This window comes from Hippopotamus amphibius, chromosome 5, assembly GCF_030028045.1.
Source record: "Hippopotamus amphibius kiboko isolate mHipAmp2 chromosome 5, mHipAmp2.hap2, whole genome shotgun sequence".
Classification (NCBI taxonomy): domain Eukaryota; kingdom Metazoa; phylum Chordata; class Mammalia; order Artiodactyla; family Hippopotamidae; genus Hippopotamus; species Hippopotamus amphibius.
The window spans coordinates 151,128,678-151,149,104 of record NC_080190.1 but is presented as its reverse complement, the minus strand read 5'-3'; positions in this window follow the sequence as shown (position 1 = coordinate 151,149,104).

Here is a 20,427-nt window from a genome sequence, read left to right as displayed (position 1 = left end):
TGCAGAAAAATAATTTGACAAAATTCAACACTTTTTCATGAGAAAAAATGCTAAGCATAGAAGCAATGAACCTCAATACAATAAAGGCCATATATGACAAGTCCACAGCTGACATCATACTCAACTGTAATAACTTGTAAGACTTGTACACTGAAAACTGAAAAACATTGATGAAAATAATTAAAGAAGACACAAACAAGTGGAAAGACACCCCATGTTTATGGATTAGAAAACTTAATATTGTTAAAATGTCCATACAGCCCAAGGTAATCTACAGATTCAGTGGGATCCACATCAAATTCTCAGTGACAGTGAGATCTTGGCAGTGATTTTGGGGTATTATACTAAAAACGTAAGCAACAAAAGCAAAAATAGACAAGTGGGACTACATCGAACTAAAAAGCTTCTGCATAGCAAAGGAAACAACCAACAGAATGAAAAATCAACCCACAGAATGGGAGGAAGTATTTGCAAATCATACATCTGATAAAGAGTTAACTTCAAAAATATACAAGAAACTCCTACAACTCAGTAGCAAAAAAGAAAAAAATTCCATTAAAAATGGATAATGGACTTGAACAAATGTTTCTCCAAAGAAGACATACAAATGACCAACAGGTGTATGAAAAAATATCATTAATAATCAGGGAAATATAAAACTACAATGAGATACCATCTCATACCTGTTGGGATGGCTATTACACCCCAAAACAAAGGATAAGTGTTGGTGAGCATATGGATAAATTTGAGCCCTGTATGTTGTTGGTGGGAATGTCAAATACTAATGTGTCTGTGAAAATATGGCTTCCTCAAAAAATGAAAAATAGAAATACCATAAAATCCAGCAATCCTACTTGTGGATATATATCCAAAAGAATTGAAATCAGGATCTTAAAGAGATAACTATACTCCCATGTTGATTGCAGTATTATTCACAATAAGATATGGAAATGACCCAAATGAATATTGACAGATGAATGGATAAAGAAAATGTGGTGTATACATACAATGGAATATTATTCAGCCTTAAAAAGGAATAGGATCTGTGGTTTGCAACAACATGCTAAGTGAAATAAGCCAGTCACAGAAGGACAAATACTGCAAGATTCCACTTACATGAGGCATCTAAAATAGTCAAACTCATAGAAATAGAGAAAACATAGTGGTTGCCAGGGGCTGAGCATAAAAGGAAGTGAGGAGCCATTCAATGGGTATAAAGTATCAGTTGTGCTAGATGAATAAGTTCTACAGTTCTGCTATACAACATAGAGCCTATAGTTAATGATATAGTGTTAAGAGTTTCAACACTTGTTCAGAAGTTAGAATTATGTCAAATGTTCTTCCAACAGCAATGACAAAAAATCAAACAAAAACAATGGGGCACAAGGAAAGTTGAGAGGAACTGGATACGTCTATTACCTTGATTGAGGTGGTGGTATCATGGATATTTGCATATGTTCAAACTCATCAACTTATACATTTTGTGCCTTTCTTTATATTTTAATTATACCTTAATAAAGGTATTTAAAAAAGAGCAGGCGCTCAGGTTTCACTAACGGGGCATAGATTGTGGATCCCTGCTCTAAATCTTGATATAGGAGTTTTTGTATGTTTGTTCATTGTCAAATTCCCACATCCAGAACAGGATTTGGTACACACAGGCATTAACAGATAATTGCTGAATAATCTGGGAAGTAAAAACACACTAAAACCAGTAAATACTACAACTACTACAACATATTACAAGCAGAGAAATCCAGTAATGGTTGATTTATAAGAATACCTACATTCATACATGGATGAGAGAATTGTTTTGTGTGGGGAAGAATTCAAGAAGATTTTATTTTCAATAGTTTTTGATTTTAAAAATCACTTTTTATAATACAAGCACTAGTCAAAAGACAATAAAGATTGAGAGTTTTTATAATTCTTAATTGTGTAGTGTAATCAACATCATGGAAAAGTTGTTAATTTGATTGATTCTTGAAAAAGTTTGGATATGTTGCCTCCTCCTACCAGGGAGTTGCAATTGGCATCACACCTGAGCCTCTCAGGGATTGTCTCTCCCCTGGTATTAAGCAAGTTTTCCCACCAAGTTTTTCCAGTTTGTGGATGTCCCGTAAATTATCTCCCTTGACCAATCTTTTTTCTTACAAATATAAGGTGATGAGAAAGTCTGACTCCAAAATAATTTTCTATTATTTAATTTTTTTTCTGCCCACCCCAGACAAAAATTAAACTATTTTAAAACTTTAGAACTAAACATCAATCTAAATGTAAGTGTAGTACATTATGTTAATGAATTACATTATTTCATTAACTGGTCATATTAAGAAACACACACATGCATACACTAACACAACAAAACACAATACTTCTGACCCCCTTCTTCCCCTACTTAAAGGGGGAAGAAAAACACCCTCACAGCAAAGCACAGCTGATAAAGAGAGACATGAAGCGAAAATTTTCACTTGCCTGAAAGTTTTTAAGTATATTTCAATACTAGTATAAACAAATTACAACAAAGTTTATATTTATAACCATCTGAGATTTTGACTTCTTAGCTGCAGATCACATGTATTGGAAAAAAAAAAGAGTCAGAGTATTCTATTGTTTATTGTGAAATAGTTTAATGGTATCACTGTATAATAGGTACACACTGTTACAGTAACTGTATTATTAAAACCCTATCAAATCAAGGTCATAGCGCAGAATCCTGGCTTCACCAGTTGGCCCATGAATGTGGTTTAGAAATGGACTAATTAAATTACTCCATTCAAATAATAATACTAATGAAATAGATATTTACACAGCACTTGTCCCATAGAGTCTGCCATGGTCAGTTTCCAGGGAAAAGAAAGATCTAATCAAGTATGTATATTTTTCAATGTATATATGTTAATTTGAAAGCTGAGTAAGTTGCCGAAGTGTTTCAGGATCAGTGACTAAAAAGAGAGGACAAAAAGCTTGGTCCTTGGCAAAGTAGAGTCGGGAATCATTAATCATTTTAAAGTAAATGTTTCTCTACCTGAATCTCTGCCAAAAGCTTTGACAGAAGCAGACTTCCAGAAGATCCAAACCTACTGATGACAACAATGTTTGCTATACGGTATGCAATATTATAAAAGATCCTTTCAATGTTTGGGCTTTTAAAAAGATGCCTGTATCTAGGATTTCTGATAAAGCTTACAATTGCTTTGAGTGATATTCAGTTTTAATATATGAGGCTTCATGCCATTACATGCACCAGTTCCATCCTTCATGCTGCATTGGAAGGCTCAGTTAAACCAACTGGGGCCAGTTCTAGAAGCCTTCTTGCCAATGATGACATGGCTTCCTGTCCAGAACCTCTAGTGTATTCTCATGTAGTCTGACTTATAGAGAAGCCAAAAATTATTGGAGACTCAGATAAATTTTGAACCACACCTTGCTTTTTTAATCAGCAGAACTTGATAGAAATAAATGCTGTGAACTACTTCACGCTCATATTGCCTCATTCATAATGTGGCTGTCACATGAAATTATCCACCCACACTTTACCAGGAAGAATCTTTGCCTGCTCCTTCATCTATCAGGAGAAAGCACTCTAAATATAAATTTCTTGGCTGTTTTACAGGTCACTACCTATTTTGATCAAGAAAGCGGATGACAAAGCCTTTCAAGTGATGAAGGTTTCCATAAAAGTCTATTTTAACTTGAAATGTTATGATTAAGCTTTTTGATATGCAGTCATTTAGTGGTCAAAAATTTAGATAATAGAATTTTTTAAAAACAGAAAGAAATAGAAAGAAATGTGTACATTACATAATTACAGAACTTCCAAAGTACTGATGTTTCTGCTGGAGATTAAATTTCCCATGCTTATGCCCAGAACACAAAACAAAACAAAGAAAGAAATACCAAACATTTATTTTCCTTTATATATCTGTATCTTACTTTTGTAGATAGCCAGCCAGAGAAAAAGACTGCTTGATAACATTCTGTGAAAAGTACAGCTCTCTAGATCCAGACATCTACCTATGATACTTCCTGGATATACTCTTTAACTGGGATGTTATATAAAGTACAAAAATATTTGTTTAAAAAAAATAACTGCACTCAAATTATAGTAAGAGAGTTATACATAATTTACTGAGTAGAATTATGTAACAAAAGTAAACTTGTGAATGATATAGAGTGAAATTGTAATGTTTCATCATTATGAAATAGGTAAAATCTTTAGTTAGGAAACAATGAATTTCTGGTAGGACTGGTTTCAATGTCTCCAATTTATCTTCTTTAGTTATTAGCAGTGTTTTGATACTCTTCTCTTCATTCCATCCCATTCTTGTACCACTACAGTTTAGGCTGAATTGTCGTTTCCTTGAATAAGACCCTTTATTATTGTTCAAGAGGCACCCTTGGTTTTCTGTCTACAGTTGCGAAAAATTTTCTTCAAGTACAGAGCTGATTTTTTAAATTCAGTTTTCAGTTGTACTTTGATTCCCTGAAAAGCACACTGCAAAATTCTTGCCAGTACATACTTATTACAGAATAATAGTATCACTATTTCTGAGACCCTGGGGTAGATTCATGAATTTAATTTCTGGCCAGGTTTGTTTTCACAAAGTGTCCTGTTCCACTTTGAATCAGACAGACTCAAACTCAATTTAAGAAATTTGTTTAGAAAATGTTGCATGTCTTGTTCTCTTTCCAGGATTATAGCAGGTTGGGTTATTCAAACCAGTCCTCCCATTGAAACCAACAACAGATTCTGGATAAAATACTTTATGACTACTTTTCAAAAACCTTCAAAAATTTGATGAGATAGTAAGGAATTACCAAGCCAAAGTCCAAGGAAAACCTGGAGCCCAAGAGGTAAAGGGGTACTGAAATTGTTTTTGCCTGAGATGCAATTATTAATCAAGGCTAAATTTGCACTTTAGTTTTGATGGCTTAAACATGAGGGGAATAGAAGTTAAAGCCCAAAGTCTGTCAACCACACAAATCTGATAAGAGATTATTCCTACAGTAAGCTAGGGCTTCAGAGAACTACAGCATTAGAGTAATGGTAAATCAGAAATGAATCTGTCTTGCATTCCCTGAACATTAGGGAAAGTTGCCTTAAAAATGTGTAGAACAGGGGAAAAAAAGATGGCGGCGAAGTAGAGAGACGTGGAGTGCATCCCTCTCCACAGATGCATTGGGAATGCACGGAAGGAGGCAGTCATTCCCACAGAGAACCAGCTGAACACCAGCAGACGGCCTCGGACACCGGAAAGGGCTGCGGAGAACCTGACATAGCCGGTAGGGAGGCATCTACGAGGGCTCAAAGAGGGTGAAGCGGCGGAGCTGTGGCCGACGGGAGGGAGTGAGAAACATACGGAGGGTCCGCAGCGCAGCTCAGCGTTCCCGGACCGAGACATCGATCCGCGGCTGAACGGAGGGTCCAGGAGCGGGAGCGTGGGAACCGGAGAGCTGGTTCAGGGGGAGAAACATTGTTGCCGGTAGGGTGACGGACCGAGAGGACAGGAGGGAGGAGGTCCGCGGAGAGGAGTGCCGATCCCTGAGAGCTGCCCGGCCATGATGGCGGCTGGAGGCTGCAGGCTCCCGGGCGGCGGGGAGGAGCCGCGCACATAGCCTCTCCCTCTCTTTCTGCGCCTCTGCAACAGGCAGCGGAGAGACGCCCTGCGGGGCCACATAAGGCTCTCAGGGATAACAAGTACCCTCAGGCGCTCGGGCGGGGCTAGATTAAAACTCCTTGCAACGCCAGCAGCAGGGAGGCTGCCGAGAGAAAAAAAAAAAAACCAGCATCAAAAAGAAAAAACCCCGAGAGAGGCCCAACTCTAAGACTTTCTGTGTACGCCTGAGCCACCAGCGCTCTATGCAACAGGCACCTCCAAGCCTGACTGAAGCAACAGTGCGCCACTGCTCACTCCCTCCCAGGAGAAGGACCCACTATTGCACCCTCTCCCTCCCCACACACCGAGGCTTACAGACGAACAATAAAGGAACCTCTGCTGGTCACAGAATAACGCAAAAAAAAAAAAAACCCAAGGCAAGGAAAAGGACACTTACAGCTGAGACGCTAAGGAAACAGAAATAGTAGTATCAATACCTATTGAACTGGTCCATTCTGGGATCAGTTCTGGATTTTTTTTTTTTTTTTTTTTTTTTTTTTGATTTATTAAATACGATCTTAGCCCTAAGGGATCTACAAGTTTTACAACATAATTTTATAAGGATATTTTTCACTCATTTTTTTTTTTTTTTTTTTTTTTTTTTGCCTTTTAAAATACTTCTATATCTAGCTAAGTTTTTGGTAGTACGGACAAAATATCTTTCATACTTTCCTTTCATCCCTTTCTTTTATACACTTCTATTCCTTTCTTTTTCTTTGCATATTTCCAACCACATTACGCTCTTCTGTTCCACTTTCTTCCAGCCATTTTAAGTGTATTTTATCTTAACATACTTATAAGCAACACTATCGGTCTGCTCAGACTCCTTGCTCTATTCTCCAGATGATGCACTGCCTTGGTATTAATATTAGGCTTTTGTCTTTATCTTAGTTCTTAGTACAGTTGTCTAATTACATTCTGAGAATCTCCATTCTCTCTGGTGATACTCCAGCTCTTTTCTATATTTGATCCTAGCTTACAAAATCTCCCTGGATTGATGTTTGTATGTGTAGGGTGTTATTTGTTGTTTGTTTGCTTTTGCTTTTGTCTCTGATTCGTTCTGTTTCAGTTGTCAATTTCTGCTGGGTTTCTCTCTGAATATCTGATAGCACACTGGGGTTCTGTCAGGTCTTTCTAGAGCCTTATGTCCTAACGGATTCAATAATTGTGTGTCTTATACATGTATGTGTTTCCTAGACTGAATATTCGTCTAATCCAATACTTGGACATTAGTCTGAGGCTTGGACAGTCTTCTATAAACACCTCTATCACCAGGACAAGCAACCCCAAAAGCTTGGACAACCATGAGGAAACAAAGAAACACCATGCAGGCAAAGGAGCAGGAAAAAAACCCACAAGACCAAATAAATGAGGAGGAAATAGGAAAAATGCCTGAAAAAGAATTTAGAGTAATGATAGTAAAAATGATACAAAATCTCGATAACAAATTAGAGAAAGTACAAGAAACAGTTCATAAGAACTCAGAAAAACAAACAGCAATGGATAACAAAATAACTGAAATTAAAAATACTCTAGATGCTCTAACCAGCAGAATGACTGAGGCAGAAGAACGAATAAGTGAGTTGGAAGATAGAATGGAAGAAATAAACGCCACAGAGCAGGAAAAAGATAAAAAAATAAAAAGACTAGAAGACAGCCTCAGAGACCTCAGTGATAACCTTAAACGTACCAACATTCGAATTATAGGCATCCCAGAAGAAGAAGAAAACAAGAAAGGGTCTGTGAAAATATTTGAAGAGGTTCTAGTGGAAAACTTCCCCAACATGGGAAAGGAAATAATTCACCAAGTCCAAGAAGCACAGAGAGTCCCATACAGAATAAACCCAAGGAGAAATACACCAAGACACATATTAATCAAACTAACGACAATTCAACACAAAGAAAAAATATTAAAAGCAGCAAGAGAAAAGCAACAAACAACATATAAGGGAAAACCCATCAGGATAACAGCTGACCTTTCTACAGAAACTCTGCAGGCCAGAAGGGAATGGCAGGATATACTGAAAGTCCTGAAAGAGAGAAACCTACAGCCAAGAATACTTTACCCAGCAAGAATCTCATTCAGATTTGAGGGAGAAATCAAAAGCTTTCCAGACAAGCAAAAGTTAAGAGAATTCAGCACCACCAAACCAGCCTTACAACAAGTGCTAAAGGAACTTCTCTAAGTAGGAAACACAAGAAAAGGAAAACACCTACAAATACAAACCCAAAACAATTAAGAAAATGGTAATTGGAACACACATGTCAATAATCACTTTAAATGTAAATGGATTAAATGCTCCAACCAAAAGACACAGACTGGCTGAATGGATACAAAAACAAGACCCTTCTATATGCTGCCTACAAGAAACCCACTTCAGACCAAGGGATACATATAGACTGAAAGTGAAGGGATGGAAAAAGATATTCCATGCAAATGGAAGTCAAAAGAAAGCTGGAGTAGCAATACTCATATCAGACAAATTAGACTTGAAAGTAAAGACTATTAAAAGAGACAAGGAAGGGCACTACATAATGATCAAGGGATCCATCCAAGAAGAACATATCACAATGGTAAATATCTATGCCCCCAATATAGGAGCACCTCAATACATAAGGCAAATGCTAACAGCTATAAAAGGGGACATCGACAGTAACACAATTATAGTGGGAGACTTGAACACCCCACTTACATCAATGGACAGATCATCCAAACAGAAAATAAATAAAGACACACAAGCTTTAAATGACACATTAGACCATCTCGACTTAATTGATATTTATAGGACATTCCATCCAAAAACGACAGACTACACTTTCTTCTCAAGTGCACACGGAACATTTTCCAGGATAGATCACATCCTGGGTCACAAATCAAACCTCAGCAAATTCAAGAAAATTGAAATCATATCAAGCATCTTCTCAGACCACAATGCCATGAGACTAGATATCAATTACAGGAAAAAAACTGCAAAAAATACAAACACATGGAGGCTAAACAATTCACTATTAAACAACCAAGGAATCACTACAGAAATCAAAGAGGAAATCAAAAAGTATCTAGAAACAAATGACAACGAAAACACAACAACCCAAAACCTATGGGACGCAGCAAAAGCAGTTCTAAGAGGGAAGTTTATAGCAATACAGTCCTACCTTAAGAAACAAGAAAATGATCGAATAAACAACCTAACCTTACACCTCAAACAACTAGAGAAAGAAGAACAAAGAAACCCCAAAATGAGCAGAAGGAAAGAAATCATAAAGATCAGAGCAGAAATAAATGAAAAAGAAAGGAAAGAAACCATAAGAAAAATCAATAAAACTAAAAGCTGGTTCTTTGAGAAGATTAACAAAATTGATAAACCATTAGCCAGACTCATCAAGAAAAAAAGGGAGAAGATGCAAATCAACAGAATTAGAAATGAAAAAGGAGAAGTCACAACGGACACCTCAGAAATACAAAACATCATGAGAGACTACTACAAGCAACTATATGCCAATCAATTGGATAACCTGGAAGAAATGGATACATTCTTAGAAAAATACATTCTTCCAAGACTGAACCAGGAAGAAATAGAAACCATGAACAGACCAATCACAAGTACAGAAATTGAGGCAGTGATTAAAAATCTCCCAACAAACAAAAGCCCAGGACCAGATGGATTCACAGGCGAATTCTATCAAACATTTCGAGAAGAGTTAACACCTATCCTTCTCAAACTCTTCCAAAATATTGCAGAAGGCGGAGCACTCCCAAACTCATTCTATGAGGCTACCATCACCCTGATACCAAAACCAGGCAAAGATGTCACAAAAAAAGAAAACTACAGACCAATATCACTGATGAATATAGATGCAAAAATCCTCAACAAAATACTAGCTAACAGACTGCAACAGCACATTAAAAAAATCATACACCACGATCAAGTGGGGTTTATCCCTGGGATGCAAGGATTCTTCAATATACGCAAATCAATCAACGTGATACATCATATCAACAAATTGAAGGATAAAAACCATATGATCATTTCAATAGATGCAGAAAAAGCTTTTGACAAAGTTCAACATCCATTTATGATAAAAGCTCTCCAGAAAATGGGCATAGAAGGAAATTACCTCAACATCATAAAAGCCATATATGACAAACCAAAAGCCAACATTGTTCTCAATGGAGAAAAACTGGAAGAATTCCCTCTAAGAACAGGAACAAGACAAGGGTGTCCACTCTCACCACTGTTATTCAACATAGTTTTGGAAGTGTTAGCCACAGCAATCAGAGAAGAAAAAGAAATTAAAGGAATCCAAATTAGAAAAGAAGAAGTAAAATTATCACTCTTTGCAGATGACATGATACTATATATAGAAAACCCTAAAGACTCTACCAGAAAACTGCTAGCACTCATTGATGAGTTTAGTAAAGTAGCAGGATACAAAATTAATGCACAGAAATCTCTTGCATTCCTATACACGAACAACGGAAGAGCAGAAAGAGAAATTAAGGAAACTCTCCCATTCACCATTGCAACCAAAAGAATAAAATACCTAGGAATAAACCTGCCTAAGGAGGCAAAAGATCTGTATGCAGAAAACTTTAAGACATTGATGAAAGAAATCAAAGATGACATAAACAGATGGAGGGATATACCATGTTCCTGGATTGGAAGAATCAACATCGTGAAAATGACTGTACTACCCAAAGCAATTTACAGATTTAATGCAATCCCGATCAGATTACCAATGGCATTTTTCACAGAACTAGAGCAAGAAATCTTACGATTTGTATGGAAACGCAAAAGACCCCGAATAGCCAAAGCAATCTTGAGAAGGAAAAATGGAGTTGGTGGAATCAGGCTTCCTGACTTCAAACTATACTACAAGGCCATAGTGATCAAGACAGTATGGTACTGGCACAAAAATAGAAAGGAAGATCAATGGAACAGAATAGAGAACTCAGAAGTAAGCCCAAACACATATGGGCACCTTATCTTTGACAAAGGAGGCACGAGTATACAATGGAAAAAAGACAGCCTCTTCAATAAGTGGTGCTGGGAAAATTGGACAGCAACATGTAAAAGAATGAAATTAGAACACTTCCTAACACCATACACAAAAATAAACTCCAAATGGATTAAAGACCTACATGTAAGGCCAGACACTATCAAACTCCTAGAGGAAAACATAGGCAGAACACTCTTTGACATACATCAAAGCAACATCCTTTTTGACCCACCTCCTAGAATCATGGAAATAAAATCAAGAATAAACGAATGGGACCTCATGAAACTTAAAAGCTTTTGCACAGCAAAAGAAACCATAAACAAGACTAAAAGGCAACCCTCAGAATGGGAAAAAATAATTGCCTATGAAACAACGGACAAAGGATTAACCTCCAAAATATACAAGCAGCTCATGCAGCTTCATACCAAAAAAGCAAATAACCCAATCCACAAATGGGCAGAAGACCTAAATAGACATTTCTCCAAAGAAGACATACAGATGGCCAACAAACACATGAAAAGATGCTCAACATCACTCATCATCAGAGAAATGCAAGTCAAAGCCACAATGAGGTATCACCTCACACCAATCAGAATGGCCATCATCACAAAGTCTGGAAACAACAAATGTTGGAGAGGGTGTGGAGAAAAGGGAACTCTCCTGCACTGTTGGTGGGACTGTAAGTTGGTACAGCCACTATGGAAAACAATTTGGAGGTTCCTTCAAAAACTACAAATAGAACTACCATATGATCCAGTCATCCCACTCCTGGGCATATACCCAAAGAAAAACATAATCCCAAAAGAAACTTGTACCATCATGTTTATTGCAGCACTCTTTACAATAGCCAGGACATGGAAGCAACCTAAATGCCCATCAACAAATGAATGGATACAGAAGATGTGGCATATATATACAATGGAATATTACTCAGCTATAAAAAGGGATGAGATGGAGCTATATGTAATGAGGTGGATAGAACTACAATCTGTCATACAGAGTGAAGTAAGTCAGAAAGAGAAAGACAAATATTGTATGCTAACTCACATATACGGAATCTAAAAATGGTACTGATGAACTCAGTGACAAGAACAGGGAAGCAGATACAGAGAATGGACTGGAGAACTCGAGGTATGGGAGGGGGTGGGGGGTGAAGGGGAAACTGAGAAGAAGCGGGAGAGTAGTACAGACATATATATACTACCAACTGTAAAATAGTCAGTGGGAAGTTGTTGTATAACAAAGGGAGTCCAACTCGAGGATGGAAGATGCCTTAGAGGACTGGGGCAGGGAGGGTGGGGGGGAATCGAGGGGGGGCGTCAAGGAAGGGAGGGAATATGGGGATATGTGTAAAAAAAACAATTGATTGAACCTGGTGTACCCCCAAAAAAAATAAAATAAAATAATAAAAAAAAAAAAAAAAAAAAAATGTGTAGAACAGAGCGTGGGGGAAGCCCTAAGAAATGTAATCATAGCCAACTTGAATAACAGATTTGTAGCCCAAATTAATATCACCTGGGAGTTATAAAATAACCTATAGACTGAATATATTCTAAAGTGATCACAGAGTGGTAGTGCCCCTAGGAACATGCAAGAAACCAATAATGCAGATCTCTAGAGAAGGATCCCTTTTTAAACAATTTCAAAATATCCACATACATAATTTTTTAAGGCTGTGAGCAGCACACAGTTGAAAATACCAAGCATATAAGGAATCATAGAATTACATGTCAGAATCAGCAATAACAACAGATAGCAGAAACATAGCCACAAAGATTATAGATGTTGTATTTTTGAGACAGAGTACAAAATATACTTACTGTGCTTAAAAAATAAGAAGATAAGCCTGAAAATATATACATGTAGAAAAGTATAAAAATGGCCAAAGATTAAAAAAAAAACGGAGAACTTTTGTCCAACAGGCACAAGAAAAGATGCTTAATATTGCTAACAATTAGAGAAATGCAAATCAAAACTGCGGTGAACTATCACCTCACACCAGTCAGAATGGCCATCATTAAAATATCTACAGATAATAAATATTGGAGAGGGTGTGAAGAAAAGGGAACACTCCTACACTGTTGGTGGGAATGTAAACTGGTGCAGCTACTATGGAGATTCCTTAAAAAACTAAAAATAGAGTAAACATTTGATCCTGCAATCCCACTCTTGAGCATATATTTGGAGAAAACTCTAATTTGAAAAGATATATGCACCCCAATGTTCATAGCAGCACTATTTATAATAGCAAAGACATGGAAACAACCTAAATGTCCATTGAAAGATGAATGGATAAAGAAGATGTGATATAAATATACTATGGAATATTACTCAGCCATAAAAAAGAATGAAAGAATGCCATTTGCAGCAACATGGATGGACTTAGGGATTATCATGTCATATTAAGTGAAGTAAGCCAGACAAGGACGAGTATGTGATATTACTTACATGTGGAATCTAAAAAAAAAGATACAAATGAACTTATTTACAAAACAGAAATAGATATGCAAACAGAAAACAAACTTATGGTTACCAAAGGGGATAGCGGGGGTTGGAGGAGAAAAAAATTAGGAGTTTGGGATTAACATACACACACTACTATATATAAAACAGATAAACACTAAGAGCCTGCTGTATAGCACAGGGAACTCTACTCCATATCTTGTAATAACCTATAATGGAAAAGAATCTGAGAAAGAATATATGTGGGTATATGTATATATATATATATATATATATATATACACACATACACACACACGTATAACTAAATCACTTTGCTGTACACTTGAAACTAACATGACATTGTAAATTAATGGTACTTCAATAAAAATAAAGAAAAAAGAAAAAGAGAAAATCTGAAAAAAAGAGAATTTTAGAAATAAAAAATGCAATAAATTAAAGTATAACCTCGATGGATACTTTTAAAAGAGGACTAGACACAGTTGAAGAGAGAAGCGGAACTGAAAGATCAGTTAGAAAAAATTATCTGTAATTTAGCACAGAGAAATTTAAAGATGAAAAATATGTAGAACAGGTTAGAAGACAAGGAAGATTAAGTGGTAAATTCTAAAGCAAGATTAATTAGTTTTCCAGGAGAAGGTGGAGAGAACTGGGGAGAGGTAATACATAAAAACATAATGAATAAAAATTTATTGAACTATTTGAACTGAGAAAGAAGCAGATTTAAGATTCCCAATGGATCTCAAAGAGGACTAGAAATAATAATTATTCCAACCTGAGTCACATTAAAATGAAATTTCAGCATACCAGAGATAAAGTGAACAATATTAAAAGTCAACCAGAGAAAAAATACAGATTACCTTCAAAGAGTGGTGTGTGGATAGAGAAGTCAGACATATATTATAAAAGAAATGAAATAGCTGGTAATCTATTGAAAATATCCTTCAATAATGCTGGCAAAATAGTTAAGACAAACAAAAACTGAGAAAGTGCAATGCCTGAGACATTGTAGGTACTTAGTAAATATTGGCTGGTAATTCAGTTTCTTTGAAGCCTCAATTCAATAGATTCTCTTTTCCTAATATTCTTAGAGGCAGGATCTGTTGCAAATCTAGTTCACTTTGTATCTTATTAAGATACATAAGCCAACCATTTCATGGCCCAAATACCTGTGAATTTGAAGAGTGGCGGGTTACAGAGTTATCCCATATTTGAAGTGACTGTGGTGCAGAAAACAATCATATGGTTATCCTCATCCCATATCCTAATGGCTTTGGACAATATGCCAGTGTCTGGAATATAGGAAGCATAGTTTCACTTGCTTCCTATGTCAGAGGAGCAATATTTAGCACTACTGATTACCACTTGCTAGTGTTACCAAACACAAACACCCCATCGTCCACACCAACTCCTTCTATTATAATCAGATATTTGGAAAATCGTTCACACGAAATAACTAAAAGAATAAATAATACACTTGGCTTTTTGAATTTACAACAATTGTCTATATGTTATATTCAGGAGCAAATATTTGGTTTGCGTTATCATTTGTGTAGACGTTCTCAAATATTAATATATATTAAATTAAGACACTAGTTTTATGTATGTGTGTATTGTGTGTGTGTCTATAATATAATGTATTCCAGAGCAAAGGGAAGGAAAGACATTTGAAACAGCGGATTTCTTTGTGCTTCCTGAATTAGGTGGTTTCCCAATGCGCGTGCACAGCAAAAGAAAGGATTGACTTTCGTATTGTGCATCATACAAAGCAGCTTCATATTTGACTCATTTCATCTTTTTCAAAATTCTTTACAACTGTCAAGGAGCTTATTGAAAGTTTCATTTTTAGAAAAGTAAGCAGATATTCAGAGAGATTGTGTGACTTGCCCAAGGTCATACTACCACAAGATGAGGTGCTCAGAGTGATATAGTTGGGCAGAGACTGGTTCCATGGACATAAGCAAAAGAACATCTGGTGTCAGGATACTGTATTCAATGTGTGGAACCTTCTACTTGCCAAGCCTTGTCATCATTGGAGGTATAGGGATAGACAAGGGCAGATACTTTCATGAAGGTGCTCTTAGTCTTGTAAGGCCCTCAAGACCAGGCAGCAGTGGAGAGACCACCATGAAGCTCCGAGAGCCATTAGAAGAGGGAGTGAAAATAACCAGTTCCTACATACCTACAGAATGGGTAAAATACAAATACTGACAATACCAAATGCTAATGAGAATATAGAGCAACAGGAGCTCTTACTCATTGCTGGTGGCACAGCCGCTTTGGAAGAATGTTTAGGAGTTTCCTACCTAACTAAACATAGTTTTACCACACAATTCAGCAACATGCTCCTAGGTATTTACCCAAATGAGTGGAAAACATATGTTCACAAAAACCTTGCACACAAATGTTTATAGCAGCTCTGTTCATAGGTGCCCAAATTTGGAAGCAACCCAATGTCCTCTAATAGATGAACAGATAAGCAAAGTGTGGTACATCCATACCATGGAATATTTATTCACTGATAAAAAGAAATGAGCTATCAAGTCGCAAAAAGACATAGGAGAATCTTGAATGGAAATTTCTAAGTGAAAGAAGACAACCTGCAAAGGCTACTTACTTTATGATTCCAATCATATGACATTGAGCAAAAAGGAGAAACTATAGAGACAGTAAAAAGTTCAGTGGTCATCAATGGTAGAGGGAATGAATAAATGGAATTTACAGGGGATTTTTAGGGTGATGCCATTATTCGGTATGCTACCGTAATGTGGATATACAGCAGTATGAATTTGACAAGCTCCATAGAACTGTGTAACACAGAGTGGACCCTAATGTAAACTATAGACTTTAGTTAATAATACTGCATTGATATTGCTTCATTAGTTATAACAAATATATGACACTAATGCAAGCTGTCAATAATAAAGGAAACTATGACCAGGCTGGGGGAGATGGGGTATATGGGAACCTTCTGTACTTTGTTCATTTTTTCTGTAAACCTAAAATTGCTCTAAGAAATAAAGTCTGTTATATAATAATTTTGAAAAAAGTCATGGGCAAGTGCAAGGGGCAAACAGGAAAGAGTGATAGGGGTCAGAAATGAAGGTGGGTGTCCCATACTTAGGGATGTTATATATATTATCTTTGGTCACACCAGAGTTTTTAATGGAATCCCCATAAGTAAGAGTATATGTTCTGGACACTTTAAGAACAGCTGTGTATCTCTGGTATTAAGGCAGGCAGGTGAGAATTGGATTTTTATCATCTGACTTCAAATCCAGGACCTCTCCTCTACAGCAAGTTACTGATATAATTACCACAAATTACAAGGTAAATATAGAAAAAGCAGAGAGTTCTGGAGAAAACAGTAAAAGGTGAAAGTTATTCTGAAGGAGAACTTGAAAAGTAGATACATGTTCAGAATGGACTTTGCTTTATTCAGCTGGCCCACTGCTCTTTTTCCTTTAAAAAAATATTCTGCCAACAAATTCAAATTTCTGGCAGTCACACTCATTGCTCTCTGAAGATTTTATGCTTAAGGGGAAACAATAAGTGAGTGGAAGTTCCTCTGGAGTGTAATTTTCGTAGCTAAGTGTTAGCTAGATCAGTGTTTTGAGTAAACTCCAGTAGATGGAGCGAGAGAGTAGGAAGCAGCCTGTTTTTCAGGGTGCATTTTGAAAGAAAGCAGCCGTATTTTCAACAGCTCTGAGTCTGTGTGATTTCTGGCAAGACATTTAGCAGAGGAGGAGAGCAGACAGTTTTATAGCCTCTGTCACTCTTCTTGGCAGAGCCAGAAGACCCTCTGGTCTATTGGACTTGAGGATTCCTTTCCTCTAGAAATATATGATGGCAGCCAAGTGATTGCCTGTTCCAAGACTCTTGAAAAGGACTCTTCTGCGTCACTCAGATGGTCTTGTATGCTAGAGGGCCTTTCCAGCTCTGTGACTGATGGCAGGCAGCTAGACTAAAATCTGTAGAGCTCTTCTGCTTTTGCCAGAGGAAGCTACTAGAGCATTTTTATTTTTCAAAAGGCTACCAAAACAAACAAACAAACAAAAAATATGACTCACATCGAGACAGTAAAACAATATTCTTATTCATAACTATAAGTGCAACATTTACTAGTAGCACACCTTAGAGTTTCTCTTTTTTCAATTAACCACTTCCTAGAATGAGACAGAACAACATAAAAAAGGATAGTATAATTAGAATTTAAGAAAATATCCAAGTGGATATATTATAAATTGAGGCTGGTTACCTATATAGTGAACGAATTGCAATGCACTGGAATGCTGTTCCCTCCCTCACCCCACCAAATTATAAAGGAAAAGTCAGTGGCCTCAGTGAATTTTCTGATTACTTAACACTTTCTCTGGGAGCCAAGAACCATGGGACTGTAAATTACATATCTATATATCTATATCTGTATGTGTATATACATAATATGTGTGTATAGTCAATTTTCTACATATGATAGTATCTGAATTTATACAGTTTCAAGGATAACTTTACCTTCTCATTGAGTGAGTTATTCACGTTTCACTATCTACCAAGTCATACTTCTTATTTTTAAGGTAGCTTTGTGCTCTACCTTTCCTCTTATTGTAGGTTCCTTCTTATAAGGTCAAGTTTTGATTAATAACATATGGATTATTTTTGGTTTCTTTCCATAACTTGGGAATAAAGTTACTGCCCCAAAGTCACTCAGTTTGGAAATAGTATGAGGAAAATAAGCATATTAGTGTATATATTAAGAAATATTTAGTGCCTATTACATAGGTGGTATGGAGGAATATAAAGTCAAAAAGATAAGGTTCCTTTCCTCTGGTGGCTTATGATCAATAATAGGGTAAACACATGTAAATGAATTACACCCATATAAACATTGCTATAATCAAGATGTGAATAAGACATCATTAGAGCTCAGAGGAGAAAGCACTTATCTGTGCTTGAGGATATCAAGAAAGGTATTTCACTGGAGGTGATATTTGGGCTGAGGGTCAAAGGATTAGCAGAAATGCATCAAATAAAAGTTGTTAGTGACCATGAAAGCAGCATGGACAAATGTTAAATAATATCTGATTTGTGAAAGGAAAGTGATTTATAAAGGTTAGAGTACTGGCTAAATGTGGTAGGAAGAGGAAGGTTAGACTTAAAAACATAGAGGGGGTAAAACTTGAAAGGCTTTAACAGAATGCCTGAGGATCTGGGCTTAATTCTGTGTTGTCCAATAGCATTTTCTGCAATGATGGAAATGTTCTATAATCTGTACTACCCAACATGGCAGAGATTAGCCACATGAGGTTACTGAATAGTTGAAATGTAGCTAGTGAGACTGGGGCGATTCATTTTTTGTTTTGCTTAATTTAAATTTAGATTTAAAAAGCCAAAGTGTAGTAGTGACTATTGGACAGCACTGTTTAACTGATGGCAACTACTGAAAAATCATCATTAGAGGAACTGAATGACGTGATTTAAAATTAATGCAAAAATAAAATGGATTTTAGTGATCCCATTGGAATAAATGGTGCTTTTAAAATTAAATGTCTGTAAATATCACCACATATTAACTTGCAGTTATGTTCATTTGTGTAAGAAAGCAACTGCAACTGCTCACTAAGATAAGAATGCTTTTCTAAACAAGTGAGCATGAGAAGGTGTAAATAATCAAATACATTGAACTTAAATCTGCATTCCATACATAAGGAAGTTATGTGCCTATGTTTGGAGTGGGAAAAAATATTATTAGAGAGAAGCAATTCCCATCAAGTTAAGGAATTCCTGTAGAAGAGAAATTTTTCCAATAATATACAGATCTACCCAAATCATTTTGAAATCATTGACTTATTGAATTCATAGTATTTGTGTCTGAGTGATGAAAGAGACAAAGCTTGTTGCAAATATGGCCTCTGAAACCTCAGAGAAGTAAGCCTGTGGCAACACTCAAGGCTGGCTTGTTTTTCATTTCCCTCGGTGGATTTCATTGGAGTTGAGACTCTCTTTCTTCTCTGTGACTTGGCTGGCTGCCTATTTCACTGGCAGGTATGCCTAGCAGCTCATCTCTTTTGGAAAGACAGGAAATGCTTAAAATCAGTATAACAGCAAGGATCAAAAGAGAAAGCACTTAGAAAGGGCTTCTGATCAGTTTGGAAATTTATCTTAAAGCGAAACATTGGTAAATTCATTTTGAATTCCTTACTCTTCCTTTTCTACTATTTTTCTATCACTATAAATTATTATAAACTTAGCTGATGTGGTGTTTAAACAATACCCCTTTATTATCTTAGTTTCTGTAGGTTGGAAGTTCAGTCACAGTGTAGCTGAATTCTCATTTAGGGTTTCACAAGGTCAAAAATCAGATATTGGAGAAGCTGCATTTTCATTTGGCGCTTAGGGTCCTCTTCTACGCTCATGTAGATTGTTGGTAGAATTCAGTTCCTTGTGGTTGTGGGACTAAGGCTGTCAACTTCTAGAGCAGCCTGTAGTTTCCTGCCATGTGGCCCTCTTCATAACATGGTGGTTTGCTTCTTCAAGGCCAACAGAAAAGGAGGGTGTCTGCTGCTGTTTTAAGTAGCTGACTTCTTATAAGAGCTATTCTTATTAACTCAAGCCCACCTAGGATAATCTCCCTTTTGGTTAACTCAAAGTCAACAGGTTCAGGATTAAGACTTAAGAAGAAGGGGTTATACAGGCATGTACACTAGAGGATGGGAATCTAGGGATTCCATCTACCACACATGGTCATGGCATTCTACTCATATCTGTATTCTAACACTCTATTTTCCCTCATATAACTACATATGCTTATATTTCTGTCTTTTCCATTAAAGACAGGGATAATAGTATAGTAACTTCATCTTTCACAACAGACTCTACAATAGGGTTTTCTCTACAGAGGGAAGGAAGGCCCTGTCTCTCTATGTAATCAGTACAGTGCCTTTATATAGTAACTTCTCAATTAACAGTAATTCTTTTTATCCTGTTTTTTTATGTCAAATCCTTAAAAATATACATGTATTTTTATGTACACACACACACAAATCTCCCTTTGCAATCAAAGAGATAGTAAAGATTAATTTACTGTGAAAACAGGACAAAAATACATTTTGAAGTCAATTGGGAGTTCTTGATGTGTAAAAGAAACAATGTTTTGTGGTGAGTTTGCGATAGAACTAAGAAATGAACCACTGACATAGATAAAAACAAAGATGTAAATTTATATAAAGATGAATCACTTCAAAGGATATGCATTTCATAGCTATATTTGGACTCTTGCAAAATAGTAACTTCCACAGTTTCCATG